Consider the following 18557-nt stretch of genomic DNA (forward strand, 5'->3'; position numbering starts at 1 on the left):
TTGCATGCAGGATTGTTTTTGTGATGGAAGGGACACCGTCCTGTACAAACACAAACCTGAGAGGCATATTCCTCTCTCTATGTGTGTGCTGCAGAAAGCATTTCTTTTGAGCGCATTCCCAGGTTAGCCAGTTCTGGAAAACCTGTGAATACGTCAAAAAGCATGAAAGTTCTGTAGGAACACCCATGCAATGCTCCTGGAACGTCTTCCAAAGGGCAGAATAATGCAATACAGCGAATTGCACTGAGTTGCCATATTAAAAATTTCAGTTTGACTTAAGGTTTGTGTCGCTCTTGCACCATGTTGCTTAGCCCAAGAGCGACACAACCAAGCTCATGAATAGGCCCCGTTGATCTGTGGAAAATATGCAAAAATATACAGATACATATCTACATATCAATTAACATTGTCATGAAAACCCAATATCAAAGCACAACTATTTGTGGCACGTTTAAAAAGGTCCATTTAAAGTGCAGGTGCTGCAGAGCTGGTAGAATGTGGACTCTGGCCTACTGTCTGCCTCCCCAGTGTAGCCCTCTGTTCATTCATTCACTCCTGTGTTTGGTATCATTAAACCTAGATGAGAGCAGTCCTGTAGTTTGCATAATTCCAGTATCTCAGTATTTTTCACCCTTATATGATCTGGGGTCTGTCAAGCCGGCTGAAAACTCAGTTGCACTTTATAGGTTCACTGATCGAATATCGATGTTAAAAATATTGATGTTCAAGATATCGAAAAAAATACATAGACTACAAAAATATCAACTCCCATACCTACACAGTACAAAAATATTAAATCAAAATTATCGATGTAAAAAACTATACATGTAAAAATATTACATTAAATATATATATATATATATATATATATATATATATATATATATATACAATAAAGTAATATATATTAAATATTAATATTAATTTTAACTAAATGACATTTAATATACATTTTTACAAAATATAAAAAACCTAATTAACAAAAATAAACAAGCAAACATAATGTTTTACATTTATATATACACTTTAAAAAAAGTAATGAACTATTATCTTTAATTTATTTTAAAACTTTAAAATTATATAAAATATATACATAGAGATATCAATAATTTTAAATATAAAAATAAATTCTAGAATAAATTAAAACATTAAAGTATGAAAAATAGTTAAACTTAAATTGCCCAATACAATCAGTGCATCAATAGGAAAAGGGAAAGTGTTGGATAGTGGAGGGGTAAAAATTACTATTCCCACTCCAAAGACTGCCACAGTAGGGGAAGTGATGGATAGCGGAGGGGAAAAAATTACTTTTTCCCACTTCAGTGAGTGCAACAGTAGGGAAAGTGCTGGACATCGAATGGGTAAAAGTTACTACTCCAAATCCAGGGAGTGGAACAGTAGGGAAATTGTTCGATAGCGGAAGAAAAATACTATTCACACTCAAACACTTAAAAAAATGTATATATATATATATATATATATATTTTTTTTTAAAATATATATATTTTTTTAATGTAATAAACAATATTTAAAAAAATATTAAACATATAAAAAGCACACTTATTATAATATTAATTACATATAACAAAAACCTACAAATACTTTATATAATAAAATAATAAATACATTTGCCCAAAAATATTTTTTAACTAGAAAATATTTACAAACAAAAAAATCATTAAAACATAAATCTATTTATTTTATTTCCTACCCATTAACACCACAGCAATAACAAAGTACTTAAACGTTTTTAATTACATTTATTTACATAATTAAAATAGTAATAACAAAACGTATGAAAGTTAATGATTACACACACTTTGACACTATAATTTCCACATCACACATCTAAATTAAACTATAAAATATAAAATGCAAATAAAACTTACCTTAAAATTAAAAACTATTACTATTAACAACTAATATTTAAATAATTGAAATGTATGTAATACTCACCCTTTCACCAATTTAAAAGTAAAACCAACACACACAAAAATAAACAATTACCCAGCATAAATATAAAATAATTTACATTAATTAACTATATATTAATCAATTAAATACAAATTACTTCCCACACTTTACTCTTATAAACAGCACAACACATACCTGAAATGAATTACACAATTACCATAATTAATTACCAATTAATAAATTAGAATGAATTAACAACCTGTTATTCCAGTAAGTCATCAATTAAAAATAAATTACTTCCCACCCTTTACACCTATAAAAACCACAACACAAACCTAAAATTAATTACACAATTACCAAAATTAATTAGTAATTAATTAATTAACAATAATTAACGACCAATGAAATAATTCATACATTAAAAATACATTACTCCCCACCCTTTACACCTATAAACACCACAACACACCTAAAATTAATTACAAAATTACCAAAATGAATAACCAATTAATCAATTAAAATGAATTAACCAACTAATAATTCATAAATTAAAAATAAATTACTTTCCACCAGTTACACCTATAAACACCACAACACACACCTAAAATTAATTACACAATTACCATAATTAATTACCAATTAATCATTTAAAATGAATTAAACAATTATTAATTAATTAACAATAAATTACTTTACACATTTAACACAATAACATCTCAATTAAACAAATATGAATGAATAAAAATTAATCAATACATTTTAAATAATTAAATTACTTTCCACCTTATTCCCCTTTAAACCTATAACCCGCTATGGAACTAAAAGCGCAGAATTCAAATAATTTTGTTATACATTTAATATAATTAAATTACTTCCCATGCTATTCCCTCCATAAACCCAACACCCGCTACGGAACTAAAAGTGGAAAAGTAAAATAAAAAATAAAATAAAAACTACTTAAAATGTAACACATATATTAAAAATACAAACAATTCTTATGCAAAAAAAACATACAACGCATACATATAAAATATTTACAAAAATACATAACAATAATATAAAACTATATTTTTAACAACTATGGGGTATATTCACAAGGAAGTGGCAGAGAGAGGCGTAAGCCTTTCTTGGCTTAACGCCTCTCTCCGGCACTTCGGAAACGCAAGGCTGCACCATATTCACAAGGATATGGTGCAGCCTTGCGTTTCCCCACAACCTAGCGCTAATGCAGGCACCCTTGCACCAGAGTACAAGGGTGTCTGAAAGCAGGGAGGTTTGTTTATGTACAGGAAGGTGTCCCTTCCTGCACATAAACAAACCTAAAATGCCAGTTTGTAACTTACATGTGCACTGCTTCATGCAGCACACATGCATGTTACAAAACAGCATTTGAAAAAAAGGTTTGTTTATGTACAGGAAGGGACACCTTCCTGTAAATACACAAACCATGGCATTTTGCAAAAAGGAGGAGAAATAAAGCATTTATCCTTGTTTCGCAAACTAAAGACCAGGGTTTTCCTTGCGCTGCCTCCTATTTACGCTGCCCTTGTAAATAGGGGGCAGCGTCAAAATCAATGGGTGTTGCGGTGGAATGCCCACCACAACACCTACTGCATGCCCCTTTCACACTAAACACAGCATGAAAGGGGGCCTTATTCACAAGCCAGCGTTAAGCGATGTCAAATGGCTTAACGCTGCCTTGTGAATAAGGTGAGGCCCCTATCGCCACCATGACATTGTGGTGGCGATAGGGGCTTATGAATATGCCCCTATATTTTTGCAAACGAGCACTAGGGTGTCTCCTACAAACATTCCACTATCAATACCAACCACAAATAGGCCTGCATATTAGGGTTGTATTAGGACTGTAGTGTAGCCTAGAGCTAAGGCAGGAGAAAGTTATAACGTACTGAAAAAATGTGATGCACAAAAAGTCATCTCCACAGTGTCCCTTGTTAGTTACTTTGCTGCTTTGGTTGGAGGCCCCCATGTCTCTATGGAATCAAAAGTCAATTCTCTATTGTTTGGAACTCATATTTGATAAAGTAAAATTAACACCAGATTTATATCCCGCATGTTGTTATGCCTGAAACCCTGGCATCTGAATCTAGGATCCAGCTATCTATTTTAGTTTTCGATTTTTGAGACCTATAATGCTGTTTATCTAAACTAATTCAGTAGTCTAATTAATTGAATATTTTAGAGAAAGTTGTTTCTCACCTATTTCACACTCCTACCAAGGTAGCGAGGTTCCCCTTTCACACATTGGCAGAGTGCCTAGAAGATATCTGGGTCTCAATCTTCAACAGGGAAGACACACTAGTCAGGAAGAAGGGAAGGTGGTATTCTGAAAGCAATACTTGTCATGCATTAGTAAAGCACAGATCACACCTGATCAATTTCCTTCTGTGCAGACTTGGAGACTCTGCTGCTCACTGACACTTTCTGAGATAGTATTAGCAGTGAGAGCTAGAATCCACGTGAAGTGGTTCTGGTACGAAATGCTTGTATGAGATGAAGACAGAAGAAGACAAGGACAATCTGCAGGATTAGCTTGGTCTCTTGCCCTTTTGAATTTTAGAATAAAAATAAATAGCCCACTCAGAGGTCTAGCCCATTGGTGTAGAAAGTGCAGTGCAGCAGGTACCAGAGGTGGTAAGGGGACACAGTCTGCCCTGCGCCCGCTGTTGGATTTCAGAGGCTGCCGGTTCAGATTTTCTTTTTAGATGCAGTGCATGCCAGTGGCTTGACTGTGTTTCTTTTTCAGAGGAAGGGGGAGAGAGGCAGTAGAGGATAAAGGTACATACATACAATGAGAAAGAAAGGGAAGTCAGGTAAAAAAAGAGAGGGTGAAAGAATGGGGAGGAGGGCAGGAAAAAGTCACAGAATGGGAGAAGGAAATAAGGGTAAGTGAGAAAGAAGATAAGGGTGAGCAAAGTGTGGAAGGGAAAAGGAAGACAAAGGAACACGAAATACAGAGAGAAAGAGAGAGAGATGAGGATGAGTGAGAGACAGATGAAGGGAATAGAGAGCAGAGCATTATTTGGATGAAGGCGATGAGAGGAGACTGGAGTGGAGATAGAAAAGTGAGAAGGAAAGACGAGTAGAAACTTGAAGACCCGAAAATTACATTACTGTAGCAGAGGCAGTGACATTGGGGTCCAGGGATGTGATGGGCATGCTGCAACTCCTTTGTGGCAGAATTTTAATACCGACTTGGGTTACCTAGTTTTACTGCTTGACCCAGGGCCTATAACCCCCAGATTACACCACAGAGTCAATTAGGAGGAATGTGGCAGAGTAGGCACATACACTACATCCCTGTCAGGCCAAAGCCAATGTCAAGTCGGTCACAACTGTTTACAGATTAGTGTATAGTCACCTTTCATTGACTTGCTAACCCCCTAATTGCTGCTGCCCATCAGAACACTGGAAAAGGTTTGCTCCTTCAACATACTTGAACCCCTGTGATCAGGAACTCTTACAAAATTCAAGTGTCCAGTTTCATGACTTGGTAGAAAGGGCTATTATGGATAGATTTCCATTAGAAAACTGTGTGCAGTAATGAGCCTGCTTCAAGTAGCTCTGCATTGGTAATCTGCTATGTTCTACAAACCGAGAGACATTAACCCTAATGAACTCTAAACCAAATGTACCAGGTGCTGGTCATCCAACCCCTTCATACAGGACCTGGAAGCTCCTATCAATGTCAAAAGACGCCTGCTCTCCTAGACGAAAATCTTTCTGAACTTTTGGGTACAGGAAGGAACAGATCAGGTGCCCGCCAATTTTTTTTCCAGAACTAAGTGCTTTGGAATTTACAGTGAAGTTTCTAAAGATTTCTACCATTTAAAATAAAATCCTTGAAACTTTTGCATAATGTTGCCATCAGAGAGTCCCTATGCAGCTCATTCATGTAACAGACTGTGTTCAAGCCACTTAGGAATGGTTAAAGTGTCCTCATAACTCACTGTAGACTTTCCATGAAAAATATATTTGATGTTTACGACACAACAACAATTGTCTTGTTAAATTATGTTTTCCTATTTTAGATATTGCCCACATGTGTATTATTTTCTTATGTGTAATAGAATTGAATCATAAAATGCTACTCTATCATGTTGTAAGCAATTTAAATTACTTACTTAGGCTTGAGTAGAGTTTACAAAGAACAAGAGTGGCAGAACAGAATTAGTTTACTAACATTTTGATTTGCCAGAGATGAAGGGGATCTGGGATAGCTGTTGCAGAGGCACATCCGTGAAATAGGAACTGGATTATTTTTCTGTAAATAATTGGTTGGAATTCTTAAAAACTGCTGCGGCCCAGCAGGTAAGAGCGGTGGGGCTGGGTTGTCGGTGGGTGGATGGGGAGGATTATACAGATGACCTAGAGGGAAAATTAAATAAATAATTTCCCCTCATTGTCGTCTGTCAACATCCCCCACCACCCGGCCCCACCGTTCTTACCTACACTGGCCACAGCTGTTTAAAAACATATTTCTATGTTTTACGTTCATGAGGATACTGGAAAAGAGTTCAAACTCTTTTTTATGAATTTCCAGGACTGGAAATCTCCTCCATTGCCTAAGAAAGATAGACAAAACTGCGCACAAAAAAAGTTGGACAACTCTTATCCAGCAGAGTCTGCTTTTGCTTGCAACGTCTCTTGCAAATCTGTAAACAGTAACCTGTCTTAAACACAAAGGGCCTAATTGACATGATTTTGATCCACAGCAGCACAGCAAGCCCTACTGCTGCACTGCCGTGCGTCAAAATAAAAGGGCAGCAATGCTCCGTAACTAGAAGATATGGTGCATTCCTGTCCTTCTCCCCTGTGTCGGAGCACAAGCAGCAACCGTACGCCAGCGCAGACACCATTGCGTCATTTTGAGCTGAGGGACAGCTTCTTGCACAAAACAATCATTAAACGCATATTTTTCTTTCTATGCATACTGCAGAAGTCAACACGCATAGAAAGGGGAAGAAACTAGGAGAAATACAAGTATTTCTCCTTGTTGTGCCTCCTTATGCCTCCCTTGGGGAGACGTAGGGTTCTGACGCATTCCAAGGTTTACAAAACACTGTGAATCTGGGATTGCGTCAAGTTCTAGAGATTAATTGTCGGGCACCCACAGCAACACTCATGGAATGCCCCTTTCATGCAGAGTTATATGTGAAAAGAAAACATATTTCCTGCATGAATAGTCATGCAGGGTGACTCTACATGGCATTGGAAATATAGAGAAGCCCATTGCACTGCCGGTGCATCAATAAAAGTGACGCACCAGAAGTGCAATGGGTTTGTAAATAAGCCCTAGAGGATGCAGTGTCCACTTGGGATAAAAGCAATAGAGCAACTGAACATTTCATCAGCCACCTCATGTGTAAATTCTACACTGTGTCAGGGAGAGAAGAAGCCTGGAGGAATACTGGAGATTGAGATATAGCAGAGGGAATCAGTCACAGCAAGATGTGGGAGCCACCCTAGCAGCTACAGCAAAAGCCCAGTGGCCAAGAAAATGTGAAAGCTGTTTCTGAAAGCTGTGATTTTGACTTTTTTAATTTTGTAGGGCAAGGTGCCATTTTTAGCTTTATAAGACCTGGCCTAGCTAGCCTTCATTTTTGTGGTTTGTTCTACCGCTCAGAGTTTTCCCCCGACTGTGCTCATTCAGCTCTGTTCTACTAGTCCACCTTACCCCACTGAAGATTTTCAACCTCTAGTTCTGCTTTAAACAATTTGATATTATTTTTTTAAATATTGTTTTTATAAACTGGGCAGCTGACTCCTGAGCGCGGGGCTCACGGTTTGATCGCCTGTGCCATAGGCAGATCAGCTGCGCATCATGTCACTCTAAGAAATAGCTCACTTAATTCCCCCGACGACCCCCAACACCTTGAAACTGTTACGGGTGATTGGTTTGTGCTTTACAAATAATGGGTATGTATGTATAGGTACACATGAGCTGCTGTGCTTGTGTGACTAGAGTCTTGCGCACCCAAGGATCTGCACACGGGTAGCTAAAGGCAGAAGGGGTCCTTCAGGGACTGGTGCTCACCAGGGGTAGGTCTTATAATGTGAGTGGGCTTTCATGATGTAGGTCTGAATGTCTGTGGTGCATAACTAAATAACACATTATTAGTAAAATCAGCACCCAAGTACAGTTTCAGCCCACTTAGGCCTACAGAGTCTCGTGAGGTATTAATCTAGGGGTAAACATGCATCCTGACTGTAGATCCCCAGTCCTTTTGATTCGATCATGTCAACACTCCTTACGGACATTAATAATTTTCATATTTCCCTTGCTCAGTTATAATCAGGTCCCAGGACTTTTTCCCATCACTAGGCCAAGTGAATTACTGTCTTGGCCAGCAGGACAAACAGAAGCCTCCCCACACAATAGAGCCATTAACAGTGATTGACCAAGTTCCTGGGAAAGGAAGGGCTGAGGAGGGAACCTGCATCTGTCATTTAGAATCTTACACTTAAACCTGGCCTTTTCAAGCCAAGTTACTAAAGAGAATCCCTGTTCCTGAGCCAAAGCCAACAGAAGCAATGGAGGAAGGTCAGACATCCGAAGCCCAACACAGAAGGGGCTCGCATTTGAAAGTTTGGTGGGAAGACATAAAGAAGCTTTGTCATTTGGAGCAGAGATCGGGCTCTCAGGGAAGCTCTTTTTACAGACAAGAATTTGCCATGTTGAATGTCGAAGAATGCAGTGTATGAGGCTTGGGACAGCGTGGAATTGTAATGTGACACCCTCAGACTGGGAAGAGTAGCCCAATTTATAGAACTTTCAACTCCCACTAGGAAACTACTGCACAAGGGAGAGATTGGCAAGTAGATACGGAACTTGGTGAAAGAATGTCCAGCTGGAAGCCACCAAATGCCTCTTCAAAGATCGAGTGAAGGACTTTACCTCTAGCTGGCCCCTAGACTTCTATGTGTCTCCCTAGGTGCAATGGGGTAATGTATCTATGGGGAAACCTGAATGGTGCCCCCACTAGGTTTTCTGTGCACTTGCCTTTGACTCTACTAAGACACAGGTACCTGTTGTAAAGAAGACTCTTGAGGCAGGAGAAGGTAAGAACTGTCTTTATTCTGTCACCCACTCTCCAAAACTCCAGAGAGATGCCAACATTCTAAGGCAAGCTCTGGTGGGACCTACCAACAGGGGAAGGGTAGAAGGGGGGGAAGGAATGTACCACCTGAATATGTAACCAGGAAGGAAGATTACAAAACATCTCCCTTTGCAATGTTATGACAAAAACAGATGATGACAGGATAGTCGTAGTGGGACAGCATACCAAAATGGAGAACCTGCAAAACAGGGATGGAGGAGACGGAAAGGGAAAACAAGGCATACACCACTAGAAAATATAGTGACGTTAAGAGCAACTCAAGAATAATTAGGATAGCAATAGTTAATTTGAGAACAGTCATAACAACACGGGGATTACCCCGCACTGCCATTACAACGCGGGGATTACAACGAAAGTCGCTACAACGACTTTCGCTGGAGGGCGCTGTTGGATAGGGAATAGTTTAATTTTCTATCCAACACCTTCCCTACTGTCAACGTGGGCTGGAGTTGGAATAGAAAATTAAACTATTCCACTATCCAGCGCCTTCCAGCGAAAGTCGTTGTAACGACTTTCGTTGTAATCCGCGCGTTGTAATGGCATGCGGGGTAAAAGCCTGCGTTGTATTGACATACAACCCATATCCTTTACATTCCACAGCAATGCAAACCCACCCTACAAAAATGGTGAAGGCAGAAGCGAAACTAATTTCCACTACTGAGACACACTTGATATACATTATTAGGGTCTAGCATTATTCCAATCTCTTTTAAATGATGCCAGCCTAATAGGTTTGACCCCTCTTTTACAATATAAACCAAGCCGCTGGTGGACATTCCTCTAAATTCTATATCCATTTCTACCATGCCCACCAGGTGTATGGGTTCCGCAGCATAACTAGTAGGCGATACATCAGGTTTTAACACTTTAAGACTTGACATATTAAACAGATCATCCATCTCATGTTGATTAATCATCGTAAATGGAGAACATGAATCTGCATAAACTACCAAAGGTTTTTTGTTCAAGGAAATGGTACATTCAGGATACAGATGTTGCAAAGTATCTCTCTTAGAAGTCTTCACATCCACATTTTTCACTTGAAATACATACCGAGGAGAGTATTCCTCTCCGTTGCTAACAAGTTTTACCTGGGTATTCTACCCCTCTCTGCACACTCTTGCAAAGTGTCCCTTCCGGTTGCATTTCATACATGTTGCATTACGGGCAGTGCAATGAACATTGTTCGCAAGGTGGTTACTGCTGCCACACCTAAAACACTTTAACCCTTTGGTAACACTCATAGGTTTTTCTGTCTTGACTTCTCTCGCTTTGACTTTCAAAATCTCACTGTCATTGTTGTCATTCTGATATCCTTTTGCATTAACTACACTACATACCGGTTCTTTGGGTGGGTTCATTTCTAAAATGCACTTAGCGGTGTGTTCAATAGACTGTGCCATGCTAATAGCTTCTCTCAAGGATGGGTTTTTGGATAGGAGTTTCTCTCTAATGCGGGGATTGTGGGTACACCTCACTGACTGATCCCTGATGAGGGAGTCGTTCAGTTCCCCAAACTCACATAATTGAGTTAGACCTCTGAGAGCCGCAATGTAATTGCTAACCGACTCTTGTTTACCCTGCACTCGAGTAAAGAACTTATGCCTTTCTAGGACAACATTTACTTTGTCTCCAAAGTGACTTTCCAACTTCATAAGAGTGATTTTGAAAACATCCAAATCAACCTCATCATCTTCGAGCTCGGGATCAGGTAGGGTATCGTATATCTTTCTACCTTGGACGCCAAGGTTGTGTAACAGGACATGTTCTTTTCGAACAGCAGAGAACTTTTCTCCCCCAATTTCAATAAGGTAGGAATCGAACAGGTTAATCCAATCCTTCCAAAGGATTTCTGGATCCCCAATATCATTTATAAAAGAGGGTGGTTGACTCATGGACGAAGCAGCCATGGAGGAGGATACAGGGAAAGGGTTCCCAAGTTTATAGGAAGAAGCGGAAGTACAATGTAAGTGCTCACAATGTAGATTAACTAGGGGTACAATGGCTTACAAACTAGGACATTCTACCAAATGTAATACATCATACAGGTAAAAATATAAGAATATTCTCACCTTGCTGCGGACTGAGAAATAAATAGGGACTCTATTTACGTACTAACAGCACAAAACTGAATCCACGTAAAGTACTGGGGTTGTATTGTATTTGAGCTTGTAAAGCGCACTGCTACCCATCCGTAGGTTTCCTGGCGCTGTATAACTCTGGGGAACTCGTCCTGGCTTTCCCTGTGGGATGGTCCCTCCTGGGAGTCCCCAAGGTGGAGCCAGGCATCATTGATGGGGCCATTGTGGAGATTAGGCAAGCTAATGCCCAGAGTTGCCGAGTGGAACCCCTGATTAGAGTAAGCACCGAAGCGAGAATTATCGAGTGCGCTGACCCAAGTCCACGACCCTGCCGCGTCGGGAATTGAACCCTGGTCCCGGGCCGACTTCTGCTCCCAGGTCTGTTGCCTCTAACCAGTGAGCCACACTACTCCACTCTAACCAGTGAGCCAGGGTTACCATGTAAATAATAACTGAATTTGAATCCAGACTGTACTATATCACTGCAATTATGAACAATGCAATACCCCGAAGATCTAAACACCCCCACATTTGGCGTAAAAACAATCAGAGCATGGTATCCAACTGACTGGAGAATTACAACCCAGGGAGAAAAATAAGCTAAACCCCAGGATGCAGGAGCCTCTGTAAGTAAAAAAAAAGGTTAAATGACTTTAAGTAGAATGTCTACATGTCCTATGGATAAGATAAGTATAAAATGCGAATACCACAGTTGTAAGAAGATACAAGAGTCAATGGTGTGTGAATCACTGTGAAGGATGCAATGACTACTTGCGAGGGCAGCAGTACAAAGGAGGGAGACTGGTATTAATTAGGCAATTACATTAAGAATAGCAGAAGGTGTGCGTATCACCGTTGAGAGACACACAGCAAAAATAATAACATGGCACATCTCCTTAATAGATCAAATTTCTGTGAACCCGTGGGGTTTCTCCAAAACAATGTGTCAGAGGGTGAGATATAGAAACAGTGCTTCAGGACGTCGGGACCAAACAACCAATGTCTTACTTGTGGCCTAGTGAGGATACTCGAATGGTTTGACAGCTTTGCTCCACCTGATCGAAGAAAATCCGTGAAGGAGCGGCCCTGAGGAGCTCGGGCGCCGGGTGTGCTTGCCGAAAGTCCTTGGAATCCTGGTGAAGAGCGAGGAAGACACTCCTGACAGCTGGATACTCTAATGACGGCTTGTGAGGAGGGTTCTCGGCTGAAGAGATCACTGGCACAACGGTAGCGCGGGAAATGTCTTACAGAAGCGGCTGGGCGTACGATCTTCACTCTGACAGGAACACCCAGGGTAGCACCAGTGCTCCGGAACCTCTCAAGAGGACAAAGCCCCGCCTTCCCCACCAGTAACACAACAGGGAAATCGGCCAGCGTGGTAGGGGCTGTGCAAAACCCTCTGTGAGGAAAATATTTCCCTCAGCTCCACCAGGCACCCAAAAACGAATTAGGGAATGAAATGAGGCTGCACCGCTGCACGCTGTACAACAACCCGAAGCAGCTGACAGGACCTGAACCAGCTGGCATGTAAATGTTACCGTGAACACTTCCTGCACTGTAATGAACCACAATTCCCTCATTAGTTGGCAACAGGGCACAAATCACACCAAGACTCCCTTGCAATTACTTCAAAACACAGGACCGCCGGTGATGAATACAGAGTCTTCTAAATATTTGACAGAGTCAAAACGAAACCCAGAACTTGGAGTCAACCCAAAGGAATGTCGCACCAGCTGCACCACCGAGGATGACGATTCTTGAGGATGATTCACCAGCAACAGCCATGCTCACGCCTCCAAGGACTCCTGGTCAGGTGTCAGACACAATGAGTTCTCCACTGGAAACCACACTGCGGCAGTTTCATAGCATATCCATCACAAAAGTACCGGGCACCAGGGACTGGCCAATTGCAACTCACCAAACACCATGAGGGAAATCTTCACCCAAAGCACATCCAATACAACCTTGAACTGCAGTAGATGGAGAGAGAACTGAAAGGGGAGCGGACAGTGCGGCTCCCTGCGCCGGTTTCATTGCCAGTGTTGTAAAGAAGACTCTTGAGGCAGGAGAAAGTAAGAACTGTCTTTATTCTGTCACCCACTCTCCAAAACTCCAGAGAGATGCCAACATTCTAAGGCACATAGAATAAAGCATACAAATGAATACAGACACAATGGATTCTGTATTTAAGTGACTTGCCCAGCCGGACAGTGGTCAACAAGTATATTTACATATAGCACAGAATACAGAGAGAATATCCTTTGACAATCTCACGTTGTGGGGCACAATCCTGTACCTCAATTAAACACAGACACTTTAGTACACTCAAAGTGAACAGGAAAGGGCTTTTAGGCAAAAAAAAGCTTAAATTGTTCTTTAAATCATAGTATGAACAGACATTCTGAGATGCGCCATTACATCAACATAATGCATAGTATACACACTGTATATGGCACATGAATTGGTCCACGGCATTTCGATCCCACATTTAAATCAAAGGGATCATCATCAGGACATTTGGTAAATGCCTAATAGTTACAAGTCTCTAAAACCTAAAAAGGAAATGTGAGGAAAGGAGAATTGCAAGAGATTAAGAACTAAGCAATTGTATTTTCAAAACCAGATTCACACGTGATGGTCAGTGCTTAGAGGGAGTAAGTTAAGGGCAACTCACTAAACAAACTAGAAAGATTAACGCCGTAATCGTGGAGGGCGAGGGACTGTGGTAAGACAATGAACTGATCGACATTGAATTCCTGTGACTATCACTAGTTCCCGTGAGTGGGAGTCTACTATCGTGATGGAGATTTGGGAGGAATAAAAATGTCAGTTCCACGTGTGCGAGGAACTACCGTGAGCGTAGTTTTAGCAGATTCGAGGGGACGCCCGTAGTGATATTGTGGGTTGTGACGGCCAGAAGCGGCAGAATTTCAGTGATCATGCCGGTCGCACTCGACGAAAAAACAATGGATATATAACAGTGCCGAGACGCGAGGTTGTGACGTGGTAAAATACGGCGCAGTTGGGAAAAAAAGAGGGGGCTTACCATGTTGAATCCATGGGAAATGATAATTGGAGGTCACCTAGAAAATATAACGGGGAATGCAATTGAGAAGGGGAGGGGAGAGCGAATGAAACCGCACAGGAAAAGGGTAGGAGGGGTCTTACCGGAATCGGGACCGGCCTGGAGAAGTCGGAAATCCGATCGCTATGAAAGTTGCTGGGGGTACCTGGGGGGGAAAAAATGGTGTAAAGAGACTCTATGCACAAGGGACGTAGAGTCTCTCTACACTAACATTCCCCAGCGTGAGTCACTCTTGGTCATGGAAAACATACTGAATAATAGGATCCGCCCTCATACAGTGCCGACTCTATTTATCATTCAACTTCTTGAAATCTGCCTGACACAAAACTTCTTCAAATTTGACACCCAATACTATCAGCAAGTGAGGGGCACTTCAATGGGGGCTATTTTTGCCCCCACCCTGGCAATCCTCTATATGGATTGGCTAGAGTGCAACACAATACTTCTCCCAAGTAACCCCTTTCATCAAGGCATCTCAAAGTGGAAACGCTATATTGACGACATTTTCCTCATTTGGGAAGTTCCTGTGGAGAATCTCAACTCCTTTTTACACTGGCTTAATAACAACTGTAGCGGCCTCACCTTTACCCTTTCCCACAGTAAAATCAGTATACCTTTTCTCGACCTATGCATTCAACATAAAGATGGCCTCTTGTACACCTCTCTCTTTTGCAAACCTACCGAAAGAAATACTTTACTCAGTTACCAAAATTGCCACCCCAGGGCACTCAAAGACAGTTTACCGTATTCCCAATTTCTCAGAATAAGAAGGAATTGCTTCCAAAAAATTGACTACTTCGAAGAAGCTAACACCTTATCAGATAAACTGCAACAAAGAGGCTACCCTCGCCGTTTGGTGAAAAATGCAATGAAGAGGGCATGGTACTGCCCTCGCGAAACACTGCTAGAACCCAAACCATAAAAATCTACTGAAAAACTTGTATGTGTCACCACTTTCTCTACAATCTCGAATAAAGTGCGTAAATCCATCAAAAAGAATTGGCACATCCTTAACTCAGGTCCACTAGATTTAGAGACACCATTGTTTGCGTTCAAGAAAAACAAAAGTTTGAGGGATCAACTTGTCAGGGCAGCCTTGCCCGTAACCACAACCATGATCACGACTCTCAATGACCATTGGTATCTACCGCCCATTAAGGGTCACCACAAATGTGGTTCTTGTATTGTGTGTGGATCCTGTATTGAGGGTATAGAATTTGTTTTTGAGAATGTAAGAAATGAGCGTAAAACTTTTACGAACTGTAATAGCTGTAATGTGATCTATGCTATTTTTTGCACCTGCAACAAGATCTATGTGGGGCAAACGACACAGAAGATAAAACTACGGATTTCGCAGCATCGTAGCAGGATCCGATGCAAAACAGCAAACGCCCCTCTTGTTGAACATTTTACTGAGAAGGAGCACAATGAGAATGATGTCCGTTGGACAGTGATCAACCAAGTCACCCTCCCACCAAGAGGAGGTGACCTCACAAGACTCTTGAATAAAGAGGAATTAAAATGGATCCTGAGAACGGACAGTTTAAACACCGGACTTAATCTTCAGGAAGACTGGAGAAGTCTAGTCTAATCAGTGCTTCCATTAAACTGTTTTTAATGTAATTTTCAGCTAACTCTGGATTGCATTGTACTTAAAGCAAGATAACACGAGGATAACTTTCTGGTTCTGTTACTGTGTGTCTATTTTTATTCACACCGTTCATCACCTCACAAATTCACATCACTGGCACCCTTATTTTTCCACCCTATATCACTGACATCACGTGCTCTTTCTACCTTAACCCTCAGGCGCTCTCCCCACTCCAATATGGCCGCCATGGAATCCTATCCCTCCCCACGGACCTGTGCCCTCTTCTATTTCACCTGTGTCATTAAGATCTATATGAGCGTGCTTTGCTGTAGTCCCACGCATCAGCCAACCACAGATCGCATTGTCGAGCGGGACTTGATACCGACTGATCCGGTAAGCGTCCTCCCACCGCGGAGACTCCCTTCTTTCTCCCCCCTATCCTCCTTGGTCCCTATCCATGGAACATCCCCCTAACCTCCAACCACCATCTCAATTGCATTCCCTGTTATTGTTTCTAGGTGACCTCCAATTATCATTTCCCAAACGAACCCCTGCCATGGATTCAACATGGTAAGGCCCCTCTTTTTTCCCCACTGCGCCGTATTTTACCACGCCACAACCTCGCGTCTCGGCACTGTTATATATCCATTGTTTATTCGTCGAGTGCGACCGGCATGATTACTGAAATTCTGCCGCTTCTGGCCGTCGCAACCCACAATATCACTACGGGCGTCCCCTCGAATCTGCTAAAACTACGCTCACGGTAGTTCCTCGCACACGTGGAACTGACATTTTTATTCCTCCCAAATCTCCATCACGATAGTAGACTCCCACTCACGGGAACTACTGATAGTCACAGGAATTCAATGTCGATCATTTCATTGTCTTACCACAGTCCCTCGCCCCCCACGGTTACGGCGTTAATCTTTCTAGTTTGTTTAGTGAGTTGCCCTTAACTTACACTCTCTAAGCACTGATCATCACGTGTGAATCTGGTTTTGAAAAAACAATTGCTTAGTTCTTAATCTCTTGCAATTCTCCTTTACCCACATTTCTTTTTTAGGTTTTAGAGGCTTGTAACTATTAGGCATTTACCAAATGTCCTGATGATGATCCCTTTGATTTAAATGTGGGATCGAAACACCGTCGACCAATTCATGTGCCATATACAGTCTGTATACTATGCACTATGTTGATGTAATGGCGTATCTCAGAATATCTGTTCATACTATGATTTAAAGAACAATTTAAGCTTTTTTTGCCTAAAAGCCCTTTCCTGTTCATTTTGAGTGTATTAAAGTGTCTGTGTTTAATTGAGGTACAGGCTTGTGCCCCACAACGTGAGATTGTCGAAGGATATTCTCTCTGTATTCTGTGCTATATGTAAATATACTTGTTGACCACTGTCCGGCTGGGCAAGTCACTTAAATACAGAATCCATTGTGTCTGTATTCATTTGTATGCTTTATTCTATGTGCATGGGACCATTGTTGTTTCTAAAAAAATTGCTCTCTGAGGTCCTGTGCTGACTTACTTGGGGTCCCTTGTTGTTTTGAAACAAATATTCTAAGGCAAGCTCTGGTGGGACCTACCAACAGGGGAAAGGTAGTAGGGGGGGAAAAGGAATGTACGACCTGAATATGTAACCAGGAAGGAAGATTACAACAGTACCCTTCAAGAAGCTAGGAGGCTTTGGAGCTAGGAAGTGTTGCAGGCAGGCTGTTCTGCTGGCTGGCTGCAGATTGGCAGGGAAGACAACTCCCCCAGCTGGACAGCGCACCAAGAGTCCAGGCACAGGACAGGACAGGTCTGGTGCAGGGAGCAGTAAAAACAAGCTCCCAGCAACAAGTACCTTTGAGAGTCTAGTAGACCTGAAGAAAATGCTCCGAGTATGTAGGGCTCAAAACCAGGAGCACAACTAGCCCAGGAACAGATAAATTTGCCCTGCAGTTCAGAGATATCCTTACTTGATGCATGGTCACACAGAGGAGCCTAGAGCAAAAAATAATTGAGTAGTGCTACACTACTGTTTATTAAATAAAAAAACAGGGAGGTCCAAGCCTTCAGGAGTCGGTGCACCTTCATTATTTTAACCTCTCTGGGAGGGGTCATGACTGGGGCCTCCTCCCTCATATCTTTCACAGCCTCAGGAACCCCATCCCACACGGCCTGGCATGATGCAAGATGTCACAAGGGACCCCATCCTCCCAGGGCAGAAGACACTCTCCAAGAAGTGCCTAACATGTTGCCCATCCTCTGTGCCTGTGTCTGGGGTTGCAGAAGAAAGTGTTGCAGGCACCTGTGAAGGAAAGCCTGCCTTGAGCTGACAGGGTCACAGGGGCCTCGGTTCCTATATCCCCCAACGAGGCTGCAACACCAGGTATATAAAAAAAGACAGCACAGCATAGCCGCAATGAAAAAGAAATGAGGCCTCACAAGTCAGAATACCTGCTACGAAAAAATGTTCTTCAGATGTTCAGATGTTCATTCCTAAGGGTAAAGGAGTGCCCCATAAGCCCCAAAGGGGGTGCTGAATATTAGCATATTTGCCTTGTGGTGCACTACCAATGATTGTTGAAGTGTGTTTGGGGGTGCTGCAGGAAGTACAGCCCCCGCTCCAGAATGTTTTTCAATATTAGCCCTAACTCTCCCAGGGGATGCAATCCCTGATCACTGGAGAGGCTGTTTACTATTTCAAGCACTCCTAGGGTCGCACTAGAGAAAGTGCCTCAGGGGGCACAACG

The 18557-nt window shown here is 41.6% G+C and overlaps 1 protein-coding gene across 1 annotated transcript in view; it reads right to left on the reverse strand.

The window, feature by feature from the left end:
• Positions 1-18557, reverse strand: part of ANO3 (anoctamin 3) — a 1634736-nt gene that overhangs the window by 1174650 nt on the left and 441529 nt on the right. The gene's annotated exons all lie outside the window — the stretch shown is intronic.

Source organism: Lissotriton helveticus, chromosome 3_2 (genome assembly GCF_964261635.1).
Source record: "Lissotriton helveticus chromosome 3_2, aLisHel1.1, whole genome shotgun sequence".
Taxonomy (NCBI): Eukaryota; Metazoa; Chordata; class Amphibia; order Caudata; family Salamandridae; genus Lissotriton; species Lissotriton helveticus.